The sequence below is a fragment of the Notamacropus eugenii genome, chromosome 1 (assembly GCF_028372415.1).
Source record: "Notamacropus eugenii isolate mMacEug1 chromosome 1, mMacEug1.pri_v2, whole genome shotgun sequence".
In the NCBI taxonomy this organism is placed as follows: Eukaryota; Metazoa; Chordata; class Mammalia; order Diprotodontia; family Macropodidae; genus Notamacropus; species Notamacropus eugenii.
This window is the reverse complement of record NC_092872.1, coordinates 718,104,755-718,132,052: the sequence shown is the minus strand read 5'-3', so window position 1 is coordinate 718,132,052 and position 27,298 is coordinate 718,104,755. Positions and strand designations below refer to the sequence as shown.

Here is a 27,298-nt window from a genome sequence, read left to right as displayed (position 1 = left end):
ATCACCAAAGACCTTAACAGCTGCAAGAAAGGTTAAATGCTTGATGATCTGAATACAGAGATGCTACTTAGATGGGGTGAGAGAGAAACAGATAAGGAAAGGGTCAGTGAGTCCCCAGTGCTCAGTGATCACCAAGCAGTACTCTGGGTCCCAGGGGGAGTTAAAGAGGAAGAAGAAGGAACAGTACCTGTTCTCAAGGAACTTACAGTCTAATTGGAAAGATGGCTAAGCACAAAAGGAGGCATTCAGAAACAATTAACAATGAGATAAAGCATGGCACAGTGCCTGGAGGCCTGGCCTTGAAGTCATGAAGACCTTGGCTCAGATCCTCCTTCTGACGTGTATGAGCTATGTGACTATGGGCAAGGATCAGGTGGCTAGTCAAGATTATAATAAATAAAATGGGGTCATTAATCTGCATTTGTGTAGGGAATTTACACACTAGGAGTTCCCTCTCCCCCATGATGAAATCATAGATCTATGCAACCCCCTCTCTCCCCCTCCACAACCTCCCAATTTCTTTTCTGATGCCTCTGTATGGAGTAGAAATGATCATGCTGAATTCTTGAAGTCTATGCCAGTGGAGCATAAGCCCTGGCTGGTCTGACCAGACTGGAGAGGCATCAGAACCAGCAATAAATATACTTTGTGCATTCTGAGGACCAGGCTAGCTTAGCACATAGAGGCTCCTTCTCATCAAACTGGCTGCAGGTCAATGGATTTTCCCAACACAAATATTCTTAATGACCAGCTATCCTCATGGGATACTTTGAGGCAACTAGGTGGGTCAGCATCTAGAGTGCCGGAGTTGGAGTTGTTAAGAAGACCTGAGTTCAAATACTGCTTCAGTCACTTAATAACCATTTGGCCCTTGGCATAATCACTTATGCCTCTATTCCTTCATTTGTAAAATGAGGGAATTGAGTTCAATGACCTAGGCCACTAGAAAGAAAAGAAATCCTAGATTCTTGAAACCACAAAGAGACTGATGTACAGTGGTAACATCCCTGAACTTGAAGTATAGAGGTCAGGGGCTGACTTTGCACCTGATTACCTATGTGATCTGAGTAAGGCACTTACCACTGGGGCCCCACCTTTCTCATCTGTTTAACGAACAGAAGCACTAGACCACCTTTAAGGTCCCTTCTGGTGCTAACATTCTGTTAGATGCTACCTTTTGCACTATTCAAAACAGTGAGACCTGTTGCAAATGGTGGGGAAAGCGTAAGTCATGGGAAATGAATAAGTAAGTTGTTGCTTGTGCTGCTTTGAAATAACCATCATTAGCAGCCAAAAATCCTCAGCTATGTTGCCAATACTGCCTACCAAGGTCATTATAGGTTATTCTCATTCCTGGACACCAGTAGAACTTACTCCAGGGGTATTACTATATCTCCTTACTCTTTGCTAGATTGGGTATCAGTCCAGGAAGCATCTCTAATGAGGCTAAATATTCATTAGGGTGGTGTTCCAAACAGCTGTGGACTCTCCATGTTAGGCAATTGAAGAGTCATGGACAAAAGAAGGCTGGTTGAGTTGAGAAGGCCTTGGGCACTCAAATATTTGTCTAGTTGATGGTTGGATCATCTACATCTGTGAGCTCTTAGGAACAAACATTTAGAACCAAAAGTGACTTCAAAGTCCAACTAGTCCAAATCTCTCTTTTTATAGGAAAGGCAAAGATGAGAAGTGATTTGCCAGGAAGTAAGAATCATGACCAGGATCTAGACCCAAAACCTCCAACTCCAAGTCCATTGTTCTTTCCACTGTTCTACATTGCCTCTCCAACAAATGGAAAAGGGTTTGGAAATGGGGACTTTGAGCTGGAGGTGATTATGAGAGGTATTGGGGAAGGGACCTCAGGTTATTGAGTATGGGTTGTTCAGATCTGGAATTTGTGGAAAATCTGTGGGAATTATATCCTGGTGATACTATGGATGGTCAGAGAACAGAATACTCCCAACCTCTGATAATCAGTGGAAGCCATGATCTCAGAAAACAATAACAAATGAACCAAAGGAGAAAGGAAAGACACATTGTTGAGTATCAGCAACTTGGGGGAAAGAATTGACTGAATAAACTTTATCAAGTAAACACAAAAGCTGTCATGCAGGAATAAAAGTGAGAGCTAACAGGTTGCCTCTACTTTGTACTCAAAGCTGTTAAATATTAAAGGATCTCTGGAAAGGCCTCCAGTATTTTGGAGAAATCTTTTGGGGTGGATTTATGGAAGGACATGGACCAAGAGGAGAAGGCATAGATTGGCAGTGATTTGCGCTGGTGGACAGAGTGTTCTCACAGTGAGATAACATGACCATCAAAGTTACAAAGACAAGGAGAAGAAATGGAGATAACATGAGTTTGAAAGGGTAAGAAAGAGAAGTTGACAAACATGAACTGGGAGGTGAATGGGAGAATTTGTTAATGAAGGAATTAGTGGAAAAAGATGTTGTTAATGTAGAGATTATGAGATTAGAAAGGGAAATATTGGTGGGGGGTGGATGGGAGGAATAGTCTTGTGAACCAGTGGTGACAGAAATGAGGAAACAGCATTAATAATAATTCTTATGACAAAACTCATGTAAAAAACAAAGAACAATGTGGATAGCATACTTTCAAAGTCAAAGCACATGTCCTTCCATTCTGTTAACAAAAGGTAAACTGCAAAAGTGGCAAGAAACATCAGGGAGGAGAATCTTAGGATTAGAGCTAGCAGAGATCTTGGAAGCAATCAAGTCCAGTCCCCCTCATTTTACAGATGAGGAAACTGAGGTTGGAAGAGATTAAATGACTTTCTTAGGGTCACATAGCTAGTAAGTGTCTGTGATTCCAGGTCTGGCTCATTCCAAGACCAGTTCTTTATTCATTGCTTATACAATCTTTCAAAAGTAGATAAAGAGCTGGCCTAGAAATCAGGAAGACATGGTGTGAAATTTGACCTTTGATGGATCTCATTTTCTCAGCTGGAGTGGGGAATCTGCAGCCTCGAGACCACATATGACCCTGTAGGTCCTCAAGTGCAACCCTTTGACTCAATCCAGAATTTAACAGAATTTGTGAAGTTTATATTCAGTCAAAGGACCACACCTGAGGACCTAGAGAACCACATGTTTCTTTGAGGTCACACGTTCCACATCTGTCTTAGACTATGAATTGTATAACAGTTAGATAACTGCACCAGTTAAAGGACCTTCCTATATCAATAAGATTACAGGATCCGCAAGATCCCCTTCTCAAAAAACACCCCAAAAAGTAACATGTCCTCTATCATGTTATTAGATTGCTTTGCTGAACTATTTTTTGGGGAATTTACTTTTGGGGAGTATAATCTTTTCTTATGGTAAAGCAAAATGTTAACAAAACAAATCTTAATTCTTACACTTGAATAACCCTTAGAATGTGCTCTCATATGGTCTCATTTTTCGCTCACTACAACTTTGTGAGATGAGGGCAGGTAGCTATTCTTAATCCCATTTAACTGCTGAGAAAACTGAGTCTCAGAAGCTTGCCAAAGGTCACACATACTAATTAGTTCTTTCCCTATACTACCAAGCAGAGTGAAGGAATCTGAGAAAATTTCCTTGAGGAGAAGCTACTAATGGAGCTCAAGCTCTGGCAGGTCCCATCAAGGTCTCCTCCAATTGGAGAACTTCTTTCTGGAACCTCCACTTGAAGAAGCACCCATGGGAGCCACATCAACTTCAAACCCAGTTTGAAGACTAAACTGTGTCTATTTGTGAGCATTTGTATTCCTGGTACTTAGCACAATGCTTTAGAGAACAGGGCTGGCCACCTTGTTGGAATGCAAAACACAAACTTGATGAAAAGACTTTTATAGAGAACTCACACAGGGCAAGCGATCACATGATGGTCAGAAGAAGTGATACAGGGACACTCTCAAGGTCTCTCTCAAGAACTTTGGAATTGTTTGTGTGACATGGGAGACACTGGCCCATGACCTCTCAGCATGGCGTGCCCACATCAGAGAAGATGCTTTGCTCTATGATCAAGGAAGAAATGAAACAGCTCAAAGGAAATGCAGAATGCTCAGATTTAGAGTATCCACCTCAAATGTTCAAGTAGACTATTTGTGCCCAATCTGTGGTAGAGCATTCCGGGCTTATATTAATCTGATCAGCCACAGTTGGACACATCGAAAGTTGACTTTATCATGGTGATATCATTTTGATCCTCTTTGAGAATGGACAACAACCACTTAGCACAATGCTTGCACATAGCAAGCCATTAATAAATACTTTATTCTTGTCAAGTCAGAAAGTCTGAGAAAACAGGCACAGTGATGTTTGTCATCTGAGGACTATTTCTCTAAATTCAAATAGGATTGTAATTAGGTGAGTCACAGGGTGGCACATGTCTTTTAGCCACTGCTCCTCTCAAAGACCACGTACTATGTTGTAGAGATCCAGTAAAGGCACACCAACAGGATTACAAGGTAAGATTCAAACCCAAATCTTTGGAACGATTGCTCTCTCCATTACATACCATGAGTGTGTGTGTGTGTGTGTGTGTGTGTGTGTGTTTTACAAAAACAGAGAGGGGGAAAAGAGAGAGAGAAAGAGAGAGAGAGAGAGAGAGAGAGAGAGAGAGAGAGAGAGAGAATATTTATTTAGTATTTACTATATGCCAGTCACTGCTAAGTACTGGTGATATAAATGCAAGTAAGCAACATAGCCCCTGCCCTTAAGGAACTTATACTCTAAGGAGAAAAATCACACACAAAGTGAAACTGGAAAAATTTGGAGGAGAGGAAGTAGATTGGTATGGAGTTTGCTAGTAAGTGGTGTGGAGACTTACTTCTGGCCAGGATTAGTTGAAAACTCACCCATGACAGCCCATCATGTCAAGGGGTGATCCAAGTTCTTGTTGGGAGAGGAGGAGATGGAGATGATGGTTGGAGTGGAGATTGACTTTGAAATGTTGAAGGAGTTTTTATGCTAAAGAAGTGGGATAATTTGGGGTGAGACTCTGAGGACAAGTAGAGACTGTGCTGAAAATTTGAAGGTAGATGTGTGTATTAAAAACAGCAAAAAGATCTTCAGGAAGGGTTGGGAGTAGAAGTTGAGACTATCTCCATTGCAAGGTATAGAGAGGCAAGAGAATAAGAATTGTGAGTATATTTAGATCTGCCCATCTATTCCCCTAAGATTCTACATCCCAGCCCTGTAACCTTCCAAGTCAAGCCAAGCCAAGTCAATAAGTCTACACTAGCACACTATGCTAAATGTTGAGAATACAAGCATAAGTAGAAAGAAAAATAGTTCTTGCCTTCAAGGAGCTTCCTTTCTAATGGGGTAAAGCAACACACAAAAGGAAGCTAAAGGGAAAGGGAGAAAGGGAAGGGATGAAGGCACTCCATGATGGGGCATTGTCCAGAAAGTCTGGGAAGGTAAGAAGTGCAGCCTGGAGAGGAACAAAGACATGGATACGTTGGGCATCCTCCTTAAAATGGAGGCTCTGAGAGGCAGCAGCCACTCTTACACAGGGAGGAGCCACAGGGGCAGAGGTACTTCCAATGTGAGAAATCTAAGGGTCGATTAAGCTTCCAGTGTGCAGTAGTTTATGGGAAATTGTAGAGAAAGTCTGGGAGAGTCTGGAGCATGGTCTGGAGGAGAATGAGCCTCTCTTTGGCTCATTCCCCTATATGTGTTGTCTCTCTGTGTTAGAAAGTAAGCCCATTGAGGGCAGGGACCAATTCTCTTGTGTATTACTACATTTAGCATGGTGCTTGACACATAATAATCCATTAATTAATAAATTTTCATTCATTCACACTTTCATTCATTCAGTCACATGTCCATTTATTTATTCATCTTTGGAACTTGAAATGCAAAAGAAGATTAAACATGGGTCAGTTAGAGGTGCCAGTGAGAGACAACGACAGAGCCTAAGAGAGAACTGTCACTAAGTGTATCTGAGCAGGATTAAAAGAGATTCTCAGAACCAGAACCCCAAGGGACTTTTAGAGTGGTAAGGAGATATAGACAGATGGGTTAGGAAGCAATAGAATGAGATCAGCAAGTGAGAGGAAGCTAGCCTCATTCTGGAAAGGTAAGTGAGTTTGACTTGCTTGTTTCTAGAAGACCTGCCAGGCTGTATTAATACATTTTAGGGGTGAAACTGGGATGAGATAATAGTGAGGTGAGGAAGGAGGAGGAGGAGCAGCTGGAAATCAAAGGGAAAGAGAAATTATAAGGAATCTGATATAAGCAACTGAGGGGGAAGAGTTAGTGTGGGAGATGATAGGCAATAGAAGAAGAGGTAGAGAGAGCAGAAACTAAGATGAGGTGGGAACAGCATCTGGAGAAGATGAATAGGTCAGGTAGGGTGACAAGACTATGGAGTCATGGGGAGGGATCACTGCCATGAATGACTGGTGAGTACTTAGGTCTAGAGTTTATCAGGGCCCATTTGGGGTTGGGGATAAGGATACTGAGAGCTCCCCTGGAGAAGAGCTTACAGAAGACTGAATAAGGGAGCGATGCTGATTTTGGGCACTAAGTCTCGATGAGAAGGAGGGGTGATGGATCTCCATTCCCTGTGGAACCTTGGCTTTCAGCCTTTTCTGTAATGTGGCTTCTAACACTTTGGGGTTCATTGTTGTGATGTTATATGAATAATTCATTTATAAGACTCTTTCAGGTACGTCAAGCACTTAACATACTTAATTGGGTCTCATTCTTAGTAGGGATCCTATCATACGAGACTCAGTATTATGTTGAGCAGAGGTGTCAAGCACACCCATGCATCTCACACCATTCCTGAGTCCCCTGGAATTATATTAAAATATAATTGGAAAATATTTAATAAAATAAAGAAAAATATAGGTAATGTTAATCTGTGGTTTTCTAAGTCAGTGTACACCCATAGGGATCTTTATGTAAACAAGCACCTGTTTCTATTTAAGATTGACATCATTGACTAAAGGATCAGAGAATCATTGTTATAATCTCATAGATTCAGAGATAGAAGTGATCTTCATTGCCATTGGTCAGTCACATCTAACTTTTCCTGACCCCATTTCGGGTTTTCTTGGCAAAGATACTGGAGTGGTTTGCCATTTCCTTCTCTAACTCATTTTACAGATGAAGAAACTGAGGACAACAGGGTGAAGTGACTTGCCCAGGGTCACACAGTTAGTGTCTGAGACCGAATTTGAACTCCTGAAGATGAGTGTTCCTGACTCCAGGCCTTGCACTCTATGCACTGTGGCACCCTCTAGCTGCCCCCAGAAGAGATCTTAGAGGCCATCTAATCCACTTAATTTTATAATGAAGAGTCCATGTTCTAGTAAAGGGTAAAAGAGTCACACAGCTAGTAAGTTTCAGAGCTAAGATGCAAATCTAGGTCCTTTGATCCTAAATCCTGGCCCTTTTTTTTACAGCTTGCTGGTCCTGGCACCAGGTCTCCCTGCCTTTCCAGTCTTCTTACACCTTACTCCCAACCATTTAATTTTGATCTGGTGACACTGGTTTCTTTTCTGTTCCTCAAACAGGAACTCTGGGTGCTTTCTCTGGCTGGTCCTGATGCCTGGAATGTTCTCCCTCCTCATCTCTTTCTCCTAGCATCCTTCAAATTTCTGTTAAAACCCCATATTCTACAGGAAGCCTACCTATCCCCACTCTTCTTAATTCTAGGGTCTTTCCTCTGTTGACTATTTCCAATGCATCTATGATGTAGCTTGTTTGTACATAAATTATTTTCATGTTGTCTCCCCCATTAGAGCAGGGACTGTCTTGCCTTTCTTTGTATCCTAGACATTTAATGAGAGTTTATTGACAGATTGACAGAAAGATCTGATTTTGATTGCCATACTAGACACTTGTTAGCTTTGTGACCCTGAGCAAGTCATCTTGCAAGTAGATAATAGTATCTGCTTCACAAGCTGCTTGTGAGCCTCAAACGAGACCACGTAAGTTTTCAAACTTTAATTTATAAAATTGTGAAGCATTATTATATCTAGTTTACAGATGAAGGAACCGAGGTTCAGGGAGGTTTTAAGGAACTTGCTTATGGTCATATAGACAGGAAGTGATGTTTGAGCCCAGGCTTCATAGTCTGTCCACACTATACTGACTTGCCTTTCAGTAACTGTCCTGTGGAGATGTTCAGAAACCATCTGTGAATGCCAACAAATCCCGGGAAGATCGGGGCCAGACAATGACAGAAGTTGAGAGAGCAAATACTCTCAAAACCTTTTTTTTTCTCTTTAAATATTTGCAGAGAGGGAGTGGGAAGTGGGCCCACTGAATACCGTACTTATTGCTCACACTACATTAAAATTCAGATCGGCTTGTGCAATATCCCCTGCATAACGGCTCTGCGCTGATATTTTTATAACTCCTAATATCAAACAAATTGCCTCTTGGCGGAGACAGTTTAATGTGACGAGGGCCATCCCCGCTAGCTTCTGAGCACCGGCCCCATAAAGATCACCGTTCTGTTACTGGGAACAGTGGAGCCATGAATTTCCTATCAAAAATACGGCTGGATTATGCAGAGTAAATCTCCGGAGGTATTAAAGGGATCATGGAATTTTAATTTCTTTTCTTTTCTACCCCCTCCTCCCCCTTCTACTTTTTCTCTTGCTAATAAAATGAGGTGGAGAGGGGTTGTGGAGAGTGGAGAGACCTGCTTGCTTCCAGTAAGGTCTGGGATATGGTGAATGACAATCTTAACCCTGGATAGCACTCTTACTTTTGCCATCTTTCTCCTCTACCCAACCCAATACTACCCTGATGGCTAGTCTGATGAGGGGTCTAAATGGCCAAGAATATTCTGGAACAGTTTGCAAGGATCATAGATTTGGAGTTGGAAGGGACCTCAGAATGCATCTGGTCCCCTTCATTTTATGAATGATGAAATTAAGGTTGAGAGAGGTGAAGTGTCTTGCCCCTCATCACACAAGTAGACAGTGATAAAGGCATGATTTTAATCCAGGTTCTATATCTTTCTATCCAGGACTGCAACTGACTTATTCGTTGGTCAGTCTATACCCATGATGTCAATCTCCATGCCCAAAACTCCCTTTTCTTCCAGCTTTCAGGGGTGGTGGCATTTGTGTCTAGTGAAGGGGTGATGTGAATTAAATGTGATGTTAGCCATAACACCTGCCCTGGAAGAAAGAGACTGTTGAGTTGGGGTTCATATATAGGATGATTCAATTAAATCCTTAAGGAACTAACAGGTTTATTTGCCATGGTCATTATAATTCAATGTTTCAATGGAACCATGATTTAAGCCATGTGGGCATAACTTACACCAGTGGTGGTTGAAACCATACATTTTTTCTCTTCCTGGGGGATTTGTGTTCACGTTTTCCCATATATCCTTCAGAGAGATTCTCACATCCAGAGAGATATGATGGAGGCCTCATATTTTTACATTTCAAAGCTACCAGGGAAGAACATGGGTTGTTCATTGGTATCCCCCAGTTTTATTATATAACTGGGCTCACCTCCTATTTCCTTTTCCCCTATTCCTCTTCATAAGAGCTTTACATTAGGAATATACTGTGTCTCATTGATGCCCACCATATGCCATCCACCAGTTTGATTCTTTGGAGACTGTGATGCCCCTAGAGATTGGAAGAACATTTTGTGTTACATGTACAGAGAAGATAGGTGATACAGCATTGGGCCTGGAATCAGAAAGACCTGAATTCAAATCTGACTGCATACACTTATCAGTTGTGTGACTCTGGGCAAGTCATCTAACTTCTATTTGCCTCAGTTTCCTCAACTGTCAAATGGGGATAACAGTAGCACTTACACTCTGGGGTTGTTGTGAGAATTGAGATCATATTTGTAACAGCTCAGAGCCTGGTACATAGTAGGTGCCTTATAAATGCTTCTTCCCTTTATAGTGTCAAGATATTACCATAATAATCTATCAACCAATATGCAAGCATTTATGAAGGGCTTACTCCGTGCCAAGCCCTGTACTAGCCCCTGGAAAATGAACACATAAATGAAACAATTCCTGCCCTCAAGAGCTTACATTCTAGGGGAAAAGACAAGCAAGCACACAATGAAGCGTATACGAAGTATATGCCAAATAAATAAATACAGTGTAATGAGCAGGATAACTAGTAGCCAGGGAGATCAGGTTTTATGCAGAGAAATGTGTTAGAGAGTTATCAGTTTCTGTGCCCTCTGGAGAGGTGCCCATGTGCGCATGATCCACACCTGCTTCTTCTCTCACACACTTTCAAGCAAATGATAGACAGGTAGCTTCTATCTCAAACTTAACATGTCACCTTACATTGATTTAGTTGAGAAATGACCTCTGATCCCTTCATGGTCCTGAAGCATTTGCCATTTTCCATAAAATGTTAAAGTCTACCCCTGTTGCTAGAACAGTAACTAGGATTCTGTCATTTGGAATGGCTATCTCCTCTCTCGCTTTACATACATTGTAATTAGCTTGATCCTTAAGAAACACCACTAACACCAACTAATCATCTTACCACACAATATAAACGACCCCATTTGCAGATATCTTCCCAATATTCTAACTGTGTAATCAGTTTGATGAAACGTTGTGTACTCGATGGCTATTCTCATTTCATCTAATCCAATACAGACCATACTAATGTCAACCATTTCTCTTGTTAACTAAACTCCAAAGGAACACCTTACAGGACAGATCTGGATGGAGAACATTGGATGTCCCCAAAGTTACATGAAATATGCTCACCAAATAACAGAATGTGAGAGTTGGGAGTGACCTTACCAATCTTCTGTTCCAAATCATGCCTTGAAAAGGAATCCCCACTAATAATAGTTAGCACGTGAAAGTTTGCAAAGCACTCCACATATGCTATCTCTCCTTGTTCTCACAACCCTGCAAGGCAGCTGCTATTATTCTCCTCATTTTGCAGATGAGGAAACTGAGGTTGGTGTGATTTGCTCATGGTCACATCACTAGTAAGTGTCTGAGAAGGGATTTGAACTCATGTCTTCTTGACTCCAAGATCAGTGCTGTCTCTGTATTACACCACCTAGTTGCCTCTACTTATGTCAAACCAAAACTTAAACCCAGTGTACTCTGAAGCCCATAGATTGGACAACAATAGGACCCTGCCCAAGCTCCACTTAATGGCTGGCTTAGAGTAATTATCAAGAGTAAAAGTTTCTCTTTTCCTTCCAGCTTGGTTTAGTTATTTTTTTTTCTTTTGCTCATTAAAGGGGCCATTCCCTTACTACTTCTTAAAGATGTCTATTAACTGAATGAGCATTACCTCCCTCTAAGAGAGTACCTGAAAAGGCTTTAGCTTAAAAAGGCCACCATCTTCCATTTATCCTGGGCCACTTCCAGTTATCCTAATGAATATCTGGTCACTGGATCCAGATGGCTCAGGATGAGAAAATGAGGTTGGTGACTTTGCACAACCCTCCCTCACTCAAAGCAAAGTCAAATGCAAGTCATGTCATCATTTCTCTGATGTCATGATCTTCTTCAAAAAAGAAAGACCAACACAGCAACACAACTTATGTCAATACAGCATATCCAAAAAGGGACTATCCAGCCTCTGCCTGAACGCCTATCATGAGAGGCAAGCTATTACCCTGCAAGGTAGCCTATTCCATTTTGGGATGGCTCTAATAGTTAGCAGAAGATTTATTTATTTGTTTGTCTGTTTGTTTGTTTATTTATTTTCCTAGATATCAAGGTTTAATTTGCCTCTTTTATCCACTGATTTATGTTCCTTCCTTATGGGGACAAGTGGAGCAAATCTGATCCCTCTTTTATATGAAAACTTTACCAATATTTGAACCTAACTATCATATCCTCTGAGTCTTATCCTCTTGCTAAGCATTCCCAGTTCCTTCAATGGATCTTAATAGAGTATGGATGTGGAGCCTGATTCAAGGCTTCTGGATCTCAGTCCAGGAGCCCCCTCTGGGAATGGATGGGATTGCCACATCTTAGCCAAGAGAATATGGAACACACTCTGGTGAAGGAGAGGGGGAGCAGGCACTGGTAATATTTGAGAGCAGATATGGAGCCACTATGGTTCCCATGACATTTTCAATTATTACCTGATGAACCTGAGAAGCATTGTCATTACAGCTTAGGTCCATTTGTTGGAGATGCCATGGTGGGAATTCTTATAGGTACAGGTTGGACTAGATATCCTTGGAGTTCTTTCCCAGAGATTCTCTGACACTTCTCTGAAATACATCACAATTCTGTACAAATGAAAACTCTAGGCTGTTTGATGCATCTTCATGATTGTCTTCATCACCATCATCTTCCTTGCCCACCACTATTATCATCCTTATCGTCATCAACAACAACATTTCTTGAGGCTGCTGTTTGAGTGACCCCATGTTAGGTGTTGGTCATTCAGCAAGCTTCTTGTACATACTCTTACTATATATCCCAATGGTTCCTACGTGCTTTGAGGGTTCTTACGCCTGAATCTCACCTCCTCTGTCATGACCAATGAGGTCATAGAATGCTCTTCTATAGAATAATTACAAGTGAGCAATAGTGGTCTTGGACTTGTCTACACATTGCAGAGCCCCTGGGTCTTCTGTGGGATCAAGATGTAAAGTAGGGTAGCCTACACCTTATGATGATGGACACCCAACTGGCCACATCCACCCACCACGAACATTGGGTGGCAGACCCCGTATGGCTTTCTGCCTACTCTTCTCCTCCTTTCTCTTGCCCCTCTTGTACAGAGACACAAATACATCCCTCTCCCTGACACCTCCTGAGAGACCTGCTGCTCCAAGCCCAATCTGTTGCTCTTGCATTACTAAAGAGGCTTTTTGGCTTTCCCAATGCCTCTGTCCCAGGGAAGAAGAAAGGAGCCCCTAGGGCTTGATCACATTCTACTGTTGGGAGTGGGGCGAGGCTAGCTGGGGGAGGGGTTCCCTGGAGTCTGCGGCAGATGGGGGAGGCCCCAGTGGGGTGCACGTGAATGAGTTTCAGGGAGGAGGCTATGTACCAATCGGCTCTCGTTCGCTGCCATCCAGTGTTTTCTCCCCCCAGTGAGTCTCTTAATTTTGCTCATTTATCTTAAAGAGCTCCGTAAGCGCCGTAGGCTCTGGTGGGGGGGGGGGGGTGCGCATGGGGGCTCCGACACCCGACCCCCACGCCTGCCTCCCAGAGGAGCCATCCAGCACGAACCAGATCTCATTTTCCTACAAATAGTTTGTCAGAAGCAGCAGGGCAAGTAATAAATCACAGTGAGCGGAGAGGGAGAGGGGGAGAGGCACTGAGAGGGGAAGGGAGGGAGAAAGGGAGGGACTGAGGGAGAAGGAGAGGGAGGGACAGATGGAGGGAGACGGCAAGAAGGGAAGGGCGGTGCTGAGCAGGGGGAGAGAGGGGCAAGCAGAGAGGAAGAAAAACAGATAGGAGGAGAGAAGAGAGGAGAGAAGGGAAGGAAAAGACGAAGGGAGAGAGGGAAGAAGAGAGGGAGAAAGGAAACAGAGGGCGATAGGAAACGTCAGAAGTGAGATGGAGAGGTGGAGACAAGAGGCAAATTGTGTCAGCAAAGAGAGGGACAAGAAAAGAGGGAAAACAAATCTGAAGAGTAAATGTTTGCAGAAAGTATGGAACTTAGAAAAGAGAGTGAAGAATGGGTAGATGTCAGGGAAAGAAGGGGGAAATGGCCCCTCCCGGAAGGATGGAGAAAAAAGGAAGAGAGCACTATAAGAAAAGGCAGACAAGGGGGAGACTCAGGAGGAGAAATAAGGCATCCGACTGAGGTCCAATGGTCTTGGAAAGATCACTGAACTAGGGTCGCAGGCACTGGCTCTACCTCTAATTTGCTTTATAACCTCAGACAAATCCCTTGACTATCTGCCTCAGTTTCCTCATTTGTACAATGAGGGGCTTGAATTCGATGAGGGGTCCTTAATCTTTGTGGGTTCATGGAACCCTCTGATAACGTTTTTAAATACACAAAATAAATACATAGTATTGGATAATCGATGACTCAGATTCCCCAATGGAAGAAGACACATAGTCAGTGTAGGGGGGAGGGCAAACGTAGAGCCTGGTTCCTACATTTGAAGATAAGTGGGTGGAGACAGATAAATGAGCACTTCGCATGGGTTTTTGGGTCTTTGCAGTTGGTGTCCCTGGACTGGATGTTGACGGGGTGACAGCCGGGCCTGATAAATAGCGTCTTGGATTGGAAGTCCAAACTGTAGTCTCCTGTTCAGAGCCTCCCCACCCAGACCTCTGTGTGATCTTAAACATGTCCCTCTCCTCCCTTGTTCCTTCATCTGTCAACAAGAGAGGCACACTTCATTGCTTCTCCTCTCCCTTTGCTTCCCCTCACAAAGAACTTTGGGGAAGGAATGAGGTCATGTTTGGAAAGTTAGAAGGGAGTCTGGTACAAGACCCGTGGGGGGCATCCTGGCTGGCCACAGGGCTTTGGTTTCCCTTTTCCCAGCCCCTTTCAACTTCTGGGGTTAGTTTGGGAGAAGAGGAGGCCGGCACTCAGACACAGACACTCCATGACAGATATATACAGAGGCAGAGGCACTCCCAGACACCGCACTTAAGGTCAGGGCTCTGGATCCTACAGTTGGTGGCTCTGGGAGGCTGCTCCTTTTAGATCATTTTTGTTTTCTCCAGTTTTGAACTTCCCTGACCAAAAAGGGAATCTGAGAATCCAAGGGCACGAAGAGTGTGTGTGTGTGTGTGTGTGTGTGTGTGTGTGTGTGTGTGTGTGTGTGTGTGTGTGCATGTTAAGATTAGAAACTGACATGAATTCTTTATTTTTCCCTGTAGTTACTGAGAAGACTCTCTCTCTCTCTCTCTCTCTCTCTCTCTCTCTCTCTCTCTCTCTCTTTCTCTCTCTCTCTCTCTCTCCCTCTCTCTGTAAATATTCTACCCTTTTCTCACAGCAGTTTCTGCTTAGTCTCAGAAACATTGAATATAATACAATGGAAAGAGTCTGGAGTTAGAAAACCTGAGTTCAAATTCCACCTCTAACATTTGCTACCTGTGTGACCTTGGGCATTAATAATAATAATAATAATAGCTAACATTTATATAATGTTTCAAAGTTTGCGAAGTGTTTTCTATATATCTATACACACATATATTTTACATACACACACATAAATAAATAAATGAATAAAATCTCACTTGATCTTTATAACAACCCTGGAGGGTAGGTGCTATTATTATCCCCATTTTACAGATGAGGAAACTGAGGCAAATAGAGATGAAATGGTCTTTCCAGGGTCACCTAGCTAACAAGTATTATGAGGCAGGATTCAAACTCAGATCTTTCTGACTCCAAGTCCAGTGTTGTGCCACCTGGACCTCAGTTTCCTCATCTGTAAAATGGGAGATGGGCCTAGATCCCCTAAGAGGCCCTTTGCAGCTCCAGATGTATAAGCCTGTGATGATATGTATTTCCAGGTCTCACGTGGGAGGCAGGAGTCAGAGGGTGCCTTTAGCCCATCAGTGGGTGGGTCTAAGTCAGAAGAAGTTGAGTCAAAAGAGGGTCAGTGAAAGGAAGAAGCTTTCTTGGGGTTTGGGAGAAGAGAAGGGAGGGAGACAAAGGGATTTGCAGACTTAGTAGGCACAGACCAAAGATTTCCCTGTTTTGATCTCCCAGAAGCAGCAGAAGCTCCTGGATGGGACCTTCTGAGTGTCCTGGGCATGTGGGACAGAGCATGGCCTCTGAAGGATGACCAGGTTAGCTCAGCTGGCTGAATAGCCTTGTTACTTAGAGGGTTAGGGGGAATTTTTTTTCTTCTCTCATCCTCCTCATCACTCCCTTGACAATCTCTTTGATCGAGGTCCCTGGGATCCCTCAGGCCAATGTGTGGATGGAAAACTAGAGAAAGAACATCTCTGCTCTTCCCTTAAGCTAGGGCTTGTAGGTTCTACAAGAGGCATTTATTTATTCTACAGTGTAAACTGTCTGACAGCTAATTCATCCCTGGACTCCCCTGGGGGTTTTTAACATGGGGTCCATGAACTTCTTTTAAAAAAATGTTTTGATAAGTGTATTCCACCATACTTTTTCCTTTGTAATTTTACGTATTCTCTTTTATACATTTAAAATCATTATTCTGAGAAGGGGATCAGAGGTTTCACCAGATGGCCCAAGGGATCCAGGACCCCCCAAAAAGGCTAAGAACCGTTGTAGTCTAGTTTTTCATTTCCTGGGCACATTTACTTAATGGCACTAAAAACTTCCCTATAGCCAGAAACACAGCAGCTAGGTGGTGCAGTGGATAGAGCACCATACCTGGAATTAGGAAGACCTTAGTTCAAACCCTTCCTCAGATAATTACCAGCGTGTGACCCTGGACAGTTCACTTGGCCTCAGTTCACTCATTTGTAAAATGGAAATAATAGTAGCGTCTACCTCCAAAGATTGTTGTGAGGATTAAAAGAGATAATATTTGTAAAGTGCTTTTCAAATTGGAAAGCAGTATATAAATGCTATCTGAGATATTATTATTATTGAATGACCTTCATTGTACTAGAAGGAGACCTTTAAGAGAACATCATCGCTCATTTTATAGGGGTTGAGGGGGTGGGACAGAGGGAAAGTGAAACCTGGGGAGATCAAGTCTAAGACTCATCCAAGGTCACACTTTTTCTGTCTGTACAGGACCCTTCTCTCATTTTATTCTCACCCTCTTACCTGCTTTTGATCCTATGGGATACTCTGCTGCCTCTCTGTGACCTTGGCTTTCAGGATACAGGTTTCACCTGGCTGATTTCCTACCTTTCTGATCTTCCACAATGTCTTTCCTGGGGAAATTCCATTCCATTCAATTGAGTTTATTTAGAACTTACCGAAAGCTAGATCCTTTGCTATGGGCTGGAGATACACAGACAGAAACAAGAGTCTTTGCCTGTTTCCTTGTGGGAAACAAGTCCTTTGATCTTGTCCTCTTCTCACTTCACACCTGGATTTCACAAGGATCCTGGTGAATCTTTTATCCCTAGGATCATCGAGGTGGAAGTGTCCAATCTCCTCATTTTATAAATGAGGAAACTAGAGATTAGGGGACTAGCATAGGGTCAAGGAAGTAGTAAAAGTGGTGTTTGAACCCAGGTCCTCTGATTGCAGAACCAGGACTTTCCTTCTTAGATTATAGCTTAAATGGAATGCCTAACACTCAGGGGAGTTTCTTCATCTTCTGTCCGTCACCCTCCCTGCTACTCAGTTTCTCTCTGCCGGTGGTGTTTCATATCCCAAGTATATTACCTCAATTTAACATCTTCTCTAAAACCAAAACAATCAAAAAATCCATCCGTTTCTTCCTATGTATCTCTTACATTTTCACCTTCCTATTTGTTTCTAGTGTTAATGCCAAATTGGAAGCCCTTGGCTCATCACTGTATTTTTATCTCCTTTGCAACTGACTTGTATTAGCCTTCAATGAAACCTTACTCAGGTCTGTTTGTGCCACCCCTGTCAAAATCATCTTAGAACCATGGAATGTTCAAATTGGAAAGGATTTTTGTTTCATTTAGTCCAACCTCTCACTTTTATAATTGATCTAATCTCAGAGAGGACAAGTAGTTAGTTTGTGTCCAACATGGTACTATTGGACTTTGATGACTCTAGAAGAGACAGTAAGGCTGATGACTTTCGGCAATGTCATCTCACTGAAATCTAATTCATGCCCAAGTCAAGACATCACCCTTACCACATCACTGGTCCTCTTTGAGAGTGAAGGAGAACAACTAGACCCCAAGTTTTCTGACTCACGGTCAAGTGAATTTTCCATTGCAGCACCTGCACCTTTGATCATACCTTTGCTTAAAACTCCATGCCTGCCTCCCATTACTCTGGAGTTCCTTGCTCTTTGTTCCAAAGTCTTCCTTTGAAGTGCTCGGATGATCCTTCTTTCCTTTTCTCTTCCCTGATACTTCCTATTCTACTCATTCTAGTACATTCCAGAAACATATTCAAAGTTTTCTTTGTCTCCTTACTTGTTTTTAATTATTCTTGAGTCACTAGATGCCTGGAATTCCCCTCTTTACACCCATCCATCCAAAAAAAATAAAGGACAAACAAAAATTCAAAGACAAATAAACAAACGAAAAACCCAAACTTGCTCTTTTTTTCACCAGCTCCTGATATCCTACTTCTTTCATGAAGTACAGTGCCTGGCCAAGAATAAGAGCTTACTTGCCCACCTGCCCAAAGTCTTCTTGAATTGATACATTGGAGAGAACCCAGGGGAAAGTGATCAGAATGGTGAAGAACCATTAAGATTATGCCACGGGAAGACTGGTTGAAGAACAGGGTATGTTTAGCTTGGCTAAGAGTTAGGGTATACACAATAGCTGTCTTGCAGGGATTTCAAGGACTTTCTTGTAGCTGAGGGATGTGATTTTTTCTGATTGGACTGAAAAGGTGGAATGCAAGAACAGTAAGAGGATGTTGCTAGGCTGGTAGATTTCGTTTGGAGGGTATAAGTAATCTAATGGTGAGAGGTATTCCATAGTGTAAGGAGTTGTTTGGGATAGGAGTGAATCATCTCTCCTTTCTTGCCCTTGGAAGGCATCAAGCAAAGGGTCTGGCTGACTGATTTTCTGAGATGTTAAGGAGAGGACTCTTGTTTGGATACTGTTTGGAGTAGGTGGTCTCCAACACTCCAAACAATTCAGAGACTCCAAGATTCTGTGATGTCGATGACACCCTGGAAGCAATACATTGTGGCCAGCCTTGTCCAAGTCACTCCAGCGTGGTCCTTCTCTTCAACCCTCCTGCATCTAGCTGTGTGCTCAGCATGATGCCCAACAGATTGTGAGCACTCAGTGAATATGTGTTGGGCAAGAGAAGCTGCAAGCTCATTCAGATGGTCAATATTTCTCAGAGTAATACTCCTACTGGATTCATTAAATGGAATGCCTCACAAAGCTCTAAGAAGAATTCAAAGGAAGCGAGATTCCTCAGCCCCGATGACACTGGAATTCCAGGTGAGAGTTTAGCCACCAGATGGCAGACACATTGTTGTGCCAGGACATCCCATGTAACTACTGAGAGGGCTCCCAACGTGGAACTGGGGGGGGGGGGGTGGAGAGGGAGAACCCAATAAAAATACATCTCTGGCATTTTTCTCCTCCTCTGTGGGACTCAGAGTGAGATTTGGATCCTTCAGCTTATGTGAAAGAGAAATCTGAAGCCCCCAACATGCAAGGGAGTGGGCCACAAAGGGAGGAAGGGTGAGAAAATGGCCGAAAATCATAATAATGTTATGTTATTATAGCAAATGTTAATATGGTTCTTTAAGGTTTGCAAAGTGACTTTACATCTATTATCTCATTTCATCCTCACAATGTCCTGTGAGGTCGATGTTTACTATGATCATTATTATGATTAGGCAACAAGGCAACAAGTGTTTGTTAAGCCCTTACTGTGTGCCAGGCACATAGTATTATTATGGTATATTATTATTATCATCATATCATATATTATAGTATTATAATATTAAGAGTATTAATGATTGGTACTCATGTTATACACAAATAACATATTATAATATACTGCTAATAATATTAATCAATATTCCTATTAGCTAGTATTAGTTATTAATTTATATACTAATATATTACTGGCATGCTATTGATACATTAATAGTATTGTAAAGTCTAATGTAATATGTTATAGAGTATACTATAATAATAGTATGCTATAGTAAAACTGCATAATAATAGTATGTTATAGAGTATACTACAGTTTGTCATTGCCATTACTATCATCGCTATTACTACTGCTACTACTACCACCACTACCACCACTTTATTATTACTACCACCATTACTATTAGTACTACCACTGTTACCATCACCACCACCACCATCTCATTATTACTCTTATTACCACCACTCCCACCACTACCACCACCATCACCACTACCATCATTACTACTATTACTACCATCACTGCCACCACCTCACTATTATTTAACCTCCTTGGGCCTCAGTTTACCTATCTGTTAAATGAGGGAGTTGTACTAGATGAACTGTAAGGTTCTTTCTTATTCTAGTCCCTCCTCAATTCTGTGTTAACTAGTGGACATGTGTGTGCTCCATGGGTACTCTGACAATGTCAGGAGAATGCAAGGAAGACCTCCAGCCTGCTGGATAAACCTCCAAGGTGGGCAAGTATGGATAAGTTGCTGTCTGCATCTTTGGAAGGAATGTCTGCCATGGATGAGGTCACTGACCTTTTAGCATAACAGAAGACTTTATCATGTACAAAACTCTCTCATCCTTTTAGTGGTCTTACAGATCCGACCATCACGTGACCTAGACTGATCATCACTTCTTTCGGGGGAGCTCATCGAGAAGGAGTCCATATGGAAGTGTGAGGTGAAGTCCTTCATGATTTTCTTTGCCTTGAATCTTGAATCAGCAAAAGTAAATACCTTCTCCCTGTGCCTCAGGGTCTTTTGGTGGTATACAATAATAAACCATTTATTTATAATATTAATATTAACAATAATAAACACTATTCATATTATACTATACTATGCTATTTAATAATAATATACCATAAAAATTCTTACTACGTGCCTAGTACACACAAAAGGCTTAATAAACGCTTATTGACTTTTTGTCTAATAAGGATCATGGAGTAGACCCAGCTCCTAGGATTACTGGAAGGGCGCTGAACTCTCTCAAGATGATGACTCTTTAGGGCAGGCTGGCAAAGTCTAGACCTGGAGAGGACCTCAGAGGCCATCTAGACCAACCCTTGTTTTTACAAATGAGGGAACCAAGGCTTACACTAGTGTCTAGGATTTGAATCCAAATCTGCCTAACTCCAAGTCCAGTGCTTTAACTATGAAACCAAATTGTCTCTAAGCACTTTATTTCATCGATGAAGAAACAGAGGTGCAGGCAGATCCCACAAAGAATGCTTCAGGTGAATCTGGCCTGTAAGCTAGAGGGGACAGGACTGGGGTGGGGGGGCACACAATTTAATCTCTTGCAGGAAGGCTGTTGACCACAGTCCGTATAATTAATCATTTGGCCCTGTGGTCATTAAAAATGATCAATGGGTCAGTCAATAGGCATTTGTAAAATTTAGGATTTTTTTAAAAAATTAACAATAACTTCTCTCTTTTCTTCTAAAAAAAGAAAAGAAAAACAAAGCCATATATATATGCATAGTCAAGTAAAACAGATTTCTGTACTGACTGTCTAAAAATAATGTTTCAGTCAGCACCCTGAGTCCATCTCTGGTTCAGGAGATGGGGAATATGCTCGTGATCGCTCCTCTGGAATTGAGGAGTAAGCATTTATTTAGCTCTTACTTTGTGCCAGGCACTGAGCTACACATAGGAATGCAAAGAAAGGCAACTCGTTAATGAAATTAAACAAGCCTTTTATCACAACTAAGTGGTGCAGTGAATAGAGTGAGGGACTTGGGATCAGGAAGACCAAGTTCCAATCCAGCCTCTGACACTTACTTGCTATATGACCCTGAGCTAGTCACTTAAGCTGTTTGCCTCAGTTTCCTCAACTGTAAATTGGGAATAATTATAGTCTGGGGTTTTAAAAAGAGGAGGCCTAGGAGTGCATTAAGTGCCTTGAAGGACTTGGGGAAATCCCTTTCCCTCTCTAGGCCCCAGTTCTTTTAGCTATAAAGTGGAGCAGGGGGTGAGTCCAGATCACAGATCCCATAAAGCACTTTGCAAAATTTAAAGCACCAGGTAAATGCTAGTTATTGTAATTATATCAAAGGTGTCTAGAATTCTAGGATTCTTTGAGATACTTGGAGGACTCGCCTATTTTCCTTAGTAATTTTTTAACATAGTGGGTGGCCAGTAAAGGGCATTTTCCCCAACAATCTCAGAACATAGTGGGGAGCCAGTAAAGGGGAGAAAAGAAGAGGATGAGGAGGGGAAATATAAGTATTTATATAGCACCTCCTATGGGCCAGATACTGTTCTAAGCACTTTTTTTTTTCACTAATACATTTGTTCTTTATGACAACTCTCCAAGGCAGGTGCTGTTATTACCCCCATTTTATAATTAAGGAAACAGAATCAGCTAAAAATTAAATTTGCCCAGGACCACAAGCTAGAACATGTTTGAGGTTAGATTTGAACTCAGGTCTCTTTGACTCTCCCACACTCCACCCACCACACCATCCACTTCCTCTCTAGGCAGTCAGCACCCTAGTTCTCAGAAACCTCTTTTGCTTATGGTGCAACATGGCACTATAACCACAGGGGACCATCCAAGAAGCTTGGTGCACAACGGGCTTTCTTACCCAGAGACAACCATCTTCCAAATGGTGCCCAAGTGTCTTGACAGCGTTAATGCAGCTTCCTCCCGTGCTCGACTCTCGCCCAGTAGGGGTGTGTATCCGTACACTGTATAGTCAGCTCTCCATTAGCCACATGTTGACTGTCTGCTTGGAGGATCATCCATGGACAAATGGAAATACCGAGCTGCCTGCCTCCTGTCTTCTCCGGGTGTTCTCCTCACGCGCAAATCAGCTCCGGGAATGCAGGAAGATTTTAATACTAAGCGAAGCAAGGGTAATTAGGTAGGAAAAATCTACAAGCCCCCCTTCTCCCTTTGAAAAATTTCCTAATGCCATCTAAAATCAAATAATGGAGGTTTATTTAGTTCAATTCAATTTGAATTAGTTCAACAAGCATTTATTAAATAACTGGTATGTGTTAGAGAGGCAGCTGTGTATGGGTAGAGTTCTGACCCTGAAGGAGTCTTCAGATCCTGTCTCAGACCCTTACCAGCCCTATGATCCTTGGCAAAACCTTTGAAACATCTCCAGACCTCTGTCTTCTTCCATCAAATGAGAGGGTTGGGCATGAGGATCTTTAGGGTCCCTTCCAGCTCTAAATCTATGACCTTCTGGGTTAGGCACAGAGGCTAGAGAGACAAAAGTCAACAATCTTGACCCTCAAAAAGCTTATGCAGAGAAATAAATGTAAGACAGCTCTGGGGTGGGGATTTGGACAGATAGAAGAGAGAAGGCATACCAGGCACTGGCACAGCCTAGGCAAGGGTGGGGTATTCCTCACTGGTCTGGTTGTTGGATATTTGGTCAGGGCTGTGTGTCAGTGATGCAGAAACAAGTGTCTGTGCTGCACTGAACAGGGGCAGTGGGTTTGGGGCTTTAGACTTGTACTCATAGGACCTGAGTTTGAATTTCAGCTTCCAGTTCCATTTCCTGAGGAAAAAAGAGCAGGAATAATTTAAAACATCTGATAACCCAAAGATCCCTTATGAGGTTTGCTACAAGTTTATGAGGCATCCTTTCAGAAGCCAGCTTCTCCGGGCCTCAGTTTCCTCACCTGTAAAATCAAGAGGTTGGACTAGATGACCTCTAAATTTCCATCCTGTTCTAGATCTGTAAATCTATGAATCTAAAAAAAAGCTTAGAGATATTTTGTGATGTAATAGAAAAAGCTGTCCCCATTAAAGTCCCACTCTGATGTCTCATTGTGGCATGGATTCTAGAAGTTTCTACCAGAAAAATACAAGCTTTGGCAAGTTGTCAAAAACTGGAAAACTTTGACAACTGGGCTGGCAGTAGACTGTAATTCTGTCATCTGAGTCAAGTCAAGCCCACAAAAAATGTGTTAAGATACAGAGCTAAGAGTCAGGGATACAAAGAAAACCAGCTGATCTAAGCACCAGCTTAACTAAATGTCAAGAGGCTCAGCACCAGATTGGCTGCAATATTCCTTGCAGGGTACAATGGAAGGAGCAATGAATTTAAAACCAGAGGTCCTGGGTTCAAATCCAGCTTCTTTCACTTAACACCTGTTCAATCTTGGGAAAGTCACGTCAGTATTCTCTGTGCCTCAGTTTCCTCAACCATAATTTGAGGGAGATTGACAAGATAGCCTTAAGGTTCCTTCCAGCTCTCATCAAATCTTTGGTCTGATTATTCTCCCAAGTCATAGAGAAATTGCAACCTGTTCTGGTGAAGGTATTGAATGGAATCACAGAAACCTGAACAAGAAAGAGCTCTCAATTTGGATATGCAGTACCTGGGTTCCAACCCTGGCTCTGCCTCTTGCTACCTGCACCCAGGGCTAGCTTCTCTCTCATCTCCACTTGGAAGACAGAGAGGATAGTGTCAGGAAATGGATGAAGAGTCATGAAGATCCAAGTTCAAATTCAGCCTCAGACAATTTCTAGATGTCCCCTGTTTGCCTGGGTTTTTTCATCTCTAAAACAGCACCTACCGCACATGACTGTGATGAGGATCACACAAGATAGTCATTGTAAAGTGCTTAGTACAATATCTGGCATATAAGAAATGCTTCTTTTCTTCCTTCCTTCCTCCCTCTCTCCTTAACTTCCTTTCTTCTTTCCTTCCTTTCTCCCTCCATCTCTATCTTCCTCCTTCCCCCCTTCCCTCCTTCCCTCCTTTCTTCCTTCTTTCCTTCCTTCCTTCATTCCTTCCTTCTTGCCTTCCTGCCTTCCTTCTTCTCTGAGCCTCAGGTTTCCATGCATAAATATAGGGGCAAATGCCTATTATTTCTCCCCCACACCATTATTATGAGGGCCAAATAAGAAAAAAAATATAAAAGAGTTTTACATAACGAAAAGCTTCCTCACAATGTGAGTTATCCCCAAGTGGAATGGGCCACTTTGGGGTGAGCAGGGCATCACCTCTCACTGCAGGTTTCCATCAGAAGGTGGATGACCTTTTGGAAATTATGTGGTAGTGGGAATTCTTGGTCAGTTATAGGTTGGACCCTCTAGGGTCCCCTCCAAAACTGAGATTTTATGATTCTGCTGTATAAACCGTGAAGCCTTAGGCAAAGTTGGGGAATTATGGATTGTTTTAATCTGCACCGGAGCTTTCATCTTGATGTACTCCTGGTACGAACAATCCCTTTACTAGTACGAAATGGCAACTCATCTTTAACTTGAGGCAGCTAAATAACATAATGGAAAGAGTGTTGGACCCCTGAAAAAACATATAAAATGTTTTGTAAACTTTAAAAAGCTATAGACTTGTTAGTCTTATAAATTCAATTGACTCCCCAGCCAACTGCATGTCCTATCAGCATTTTTCATCCACTTTGTTTGTCCTCTGTGAATTGTTAGCCTGACCTCTTTTTGAATCATCATGGATCCCATTGAGGCGATATTGTAACATTCTAGGGCCTAAATGTAGAAAATTTATTTAATAAAATAAGATGCTCAGTGAAGACTGAGGGAATGAATGTCTTCATCTTCCACTTTGTGTAGATTCTCTGGCACCCTGCCACTCATTTTAGAATTTTGATCCAACATTTGGACGTACTTTGCCGCTTGACAACTTTCTTTTCCTAAGCATTGGCACGAGTGGACAACAAACGTTTGCAGCTGATTTTTGAGTTTCCAAATTGAATTGCAGCAGGCACTTCATTTAGGGATTATGTGTATGAGAGAGGAGACACCTGAACTCAGAACAACAGCCACAGAGTCATTGTGGTTTTGTGAGTAGAAACCTGGCCTTAAAGTCAGAAAGACCTGAGTTCCAGTGCTGCCGCTGGTAGGTACCATCTGTGTGACCATGGTCAAGTTACATAACCTTGATGGGCCCCATGTGGCTCCCAAAGACCTTATAAGTTACAGATAACAATAATAGTAACAATAATTAGCAATTACGTAGAACTTTAAGGTGTATAAAACACTTTAAAAACATAGTCTCATTTGGTCTTCTGGGTGACCTTAAGCAAGCTAATATATGCCTTTGGGCCTCAGTCTCCTCATCTGTAAAGTGGGGGGCTGAACTAGGTAAATTCTCATCTTTCTTCCGCCTAACAACCTTAGGCGGAGGGCAAACAGCGCCAGCTTCCTCCCCTGTCCTGAGAAGAGCCGATGATTTTGTCAGACGTTCTCTGTTTTCTTTTCCAAACATTCGGTAAGCTTTACCTCCTTGAAAGTTGCCCCCAGAGGCCCCAGAGCCGAGTGTAGACCATCAATCAGCAGTCGCTTCCCTTTTCAGGAACATGTAACAGGTGGCACCTCGGAGGTCCCTCGGGGAGACTGTTGTGATGGAGCAGAAAGAACATCAGGTGCGCTTTAGGTCCCCACTTGGCCCCTCATTAGCCTGGGTGACACCGGGCTCCTTCAGGCCAGGGCCTTGGTCACTTTTGCATTAATGTCCTCAGCGTCTCACATGTTATAGAACCTCATGGGCAGCCTGGTGTCAAGAAAACTGAGTTCAAATCTCCTCCTTGGCACATTCTTTCTGTGTAACCACGGGCAGGGGTTTAACCTTTCTGGGTGCCAGTTGGCTCGCTAAGACCTTCTACGTCACAGATGAGTTCACAATCTTTGCTAGAGGAGGAGTCCCCCCTCCTCCTTGAACCTCCATCCGCACCTTGGGGGTGTAATAGCTGTGGGATGCTGGGCAAGTCAATTGACTTCTCTCAGTCTCAATTTTTTCACCTGTAAAATGGGGATAGTTATAGCACTCAATTCACAGGATTGTTTCCTGGATCCAAGAAGATATATCTAAGACATTTTGTATAATTTGAAGTATCATATAAATTCATCTGTTGTTTTGATTTTGTGGTGGGAAAGGTTCCAGTGGATGGCTGGTTGGCTGACTTCTGTGGTCCTTGGCTGAAGGCATCAGAGGTGGATCATTTATTTCTTTTCTGCATGGAATATTATCCTGAAATCCTTACATTGGGCTCCCAGCCATGAGGTTCTGGCTGCCATTCCACTGTATCATTGGCAGCCCTTCCTGGGAAGCAGTTTCTGCCATATCCCACTGACTATGCCCTGCTTAGCCCTGGCTGCAGGGTATCTCTGGGAGCCCTCCTGAAGGATGATTTGGGCAAAGTCCAGATCCCCATCTTCATGGAGCCAGAATGAGGAAAGTAAGGAAGAAGAAAGTGAAGAGGGGGTTCAAGGAAAACCAGTGCCCGCATGATTAATATAGCTCAGTCACCAGAGAGGCTGTCCCACTGATGAGCAGCCCGGGGACCATACTTGTCCCTCATCCATGGAGTCTTCCCATGAGAGCATCCAGCACTCTCTTTGTACCCCCTTTCTGACCATGTTGCTCTGTGATTCATTAGATTCCAGGGGCTCCTTATTACCTCCAGGATCAAACAAAATCCTTTTTGGCTTCGAAAGTCCTTCACAGCCTGGCCCGTTCATGTTTCCAGTCTTCCTCCACTTTATTCCCCACCACATTCTCATTGTTCCTTGTACATGACATTTCCACCTTTCAGTTCCATATACACTGGTCACCCTCCAGATCTGTAATAGTCTCCATTTTCACCTCCTCCTCTTGGCTTCTCTGACTTCTTTCAAAACTCAGCTGGAAACC

General features: G+C 42.6%; 1 long non-coding RNA gene across 2 annotated transcripts; it reads left to right on the top strand.

Moving 5' to 3' along the window:
* The first annotated feature begins 2,174 nt into the window (after window positions 1-2,174).
* LOC140521587 (uncharacterized) lies at window positions 2,175-20,494 on the top strand. Of its 2 annotated transcripts, none has more exons than XR_011972993.1 (4): window positions 2,175-2,369; window positions 3,557-4,453; window positions 18,097-18,948; window positions 20,252-20,494. It is a non-coding gene; the product is annotated as an uncharacterized lncRNA (long non-coding RNA). The 2 variants fall into 2 exon arrangements; XR_011972992.1 differs by having other exon boundaries at window positions 3,554-4,453.
* The last annotated feature ends 6,804 nt before the right edge of the window (window positions 20,495-27,298 follow it).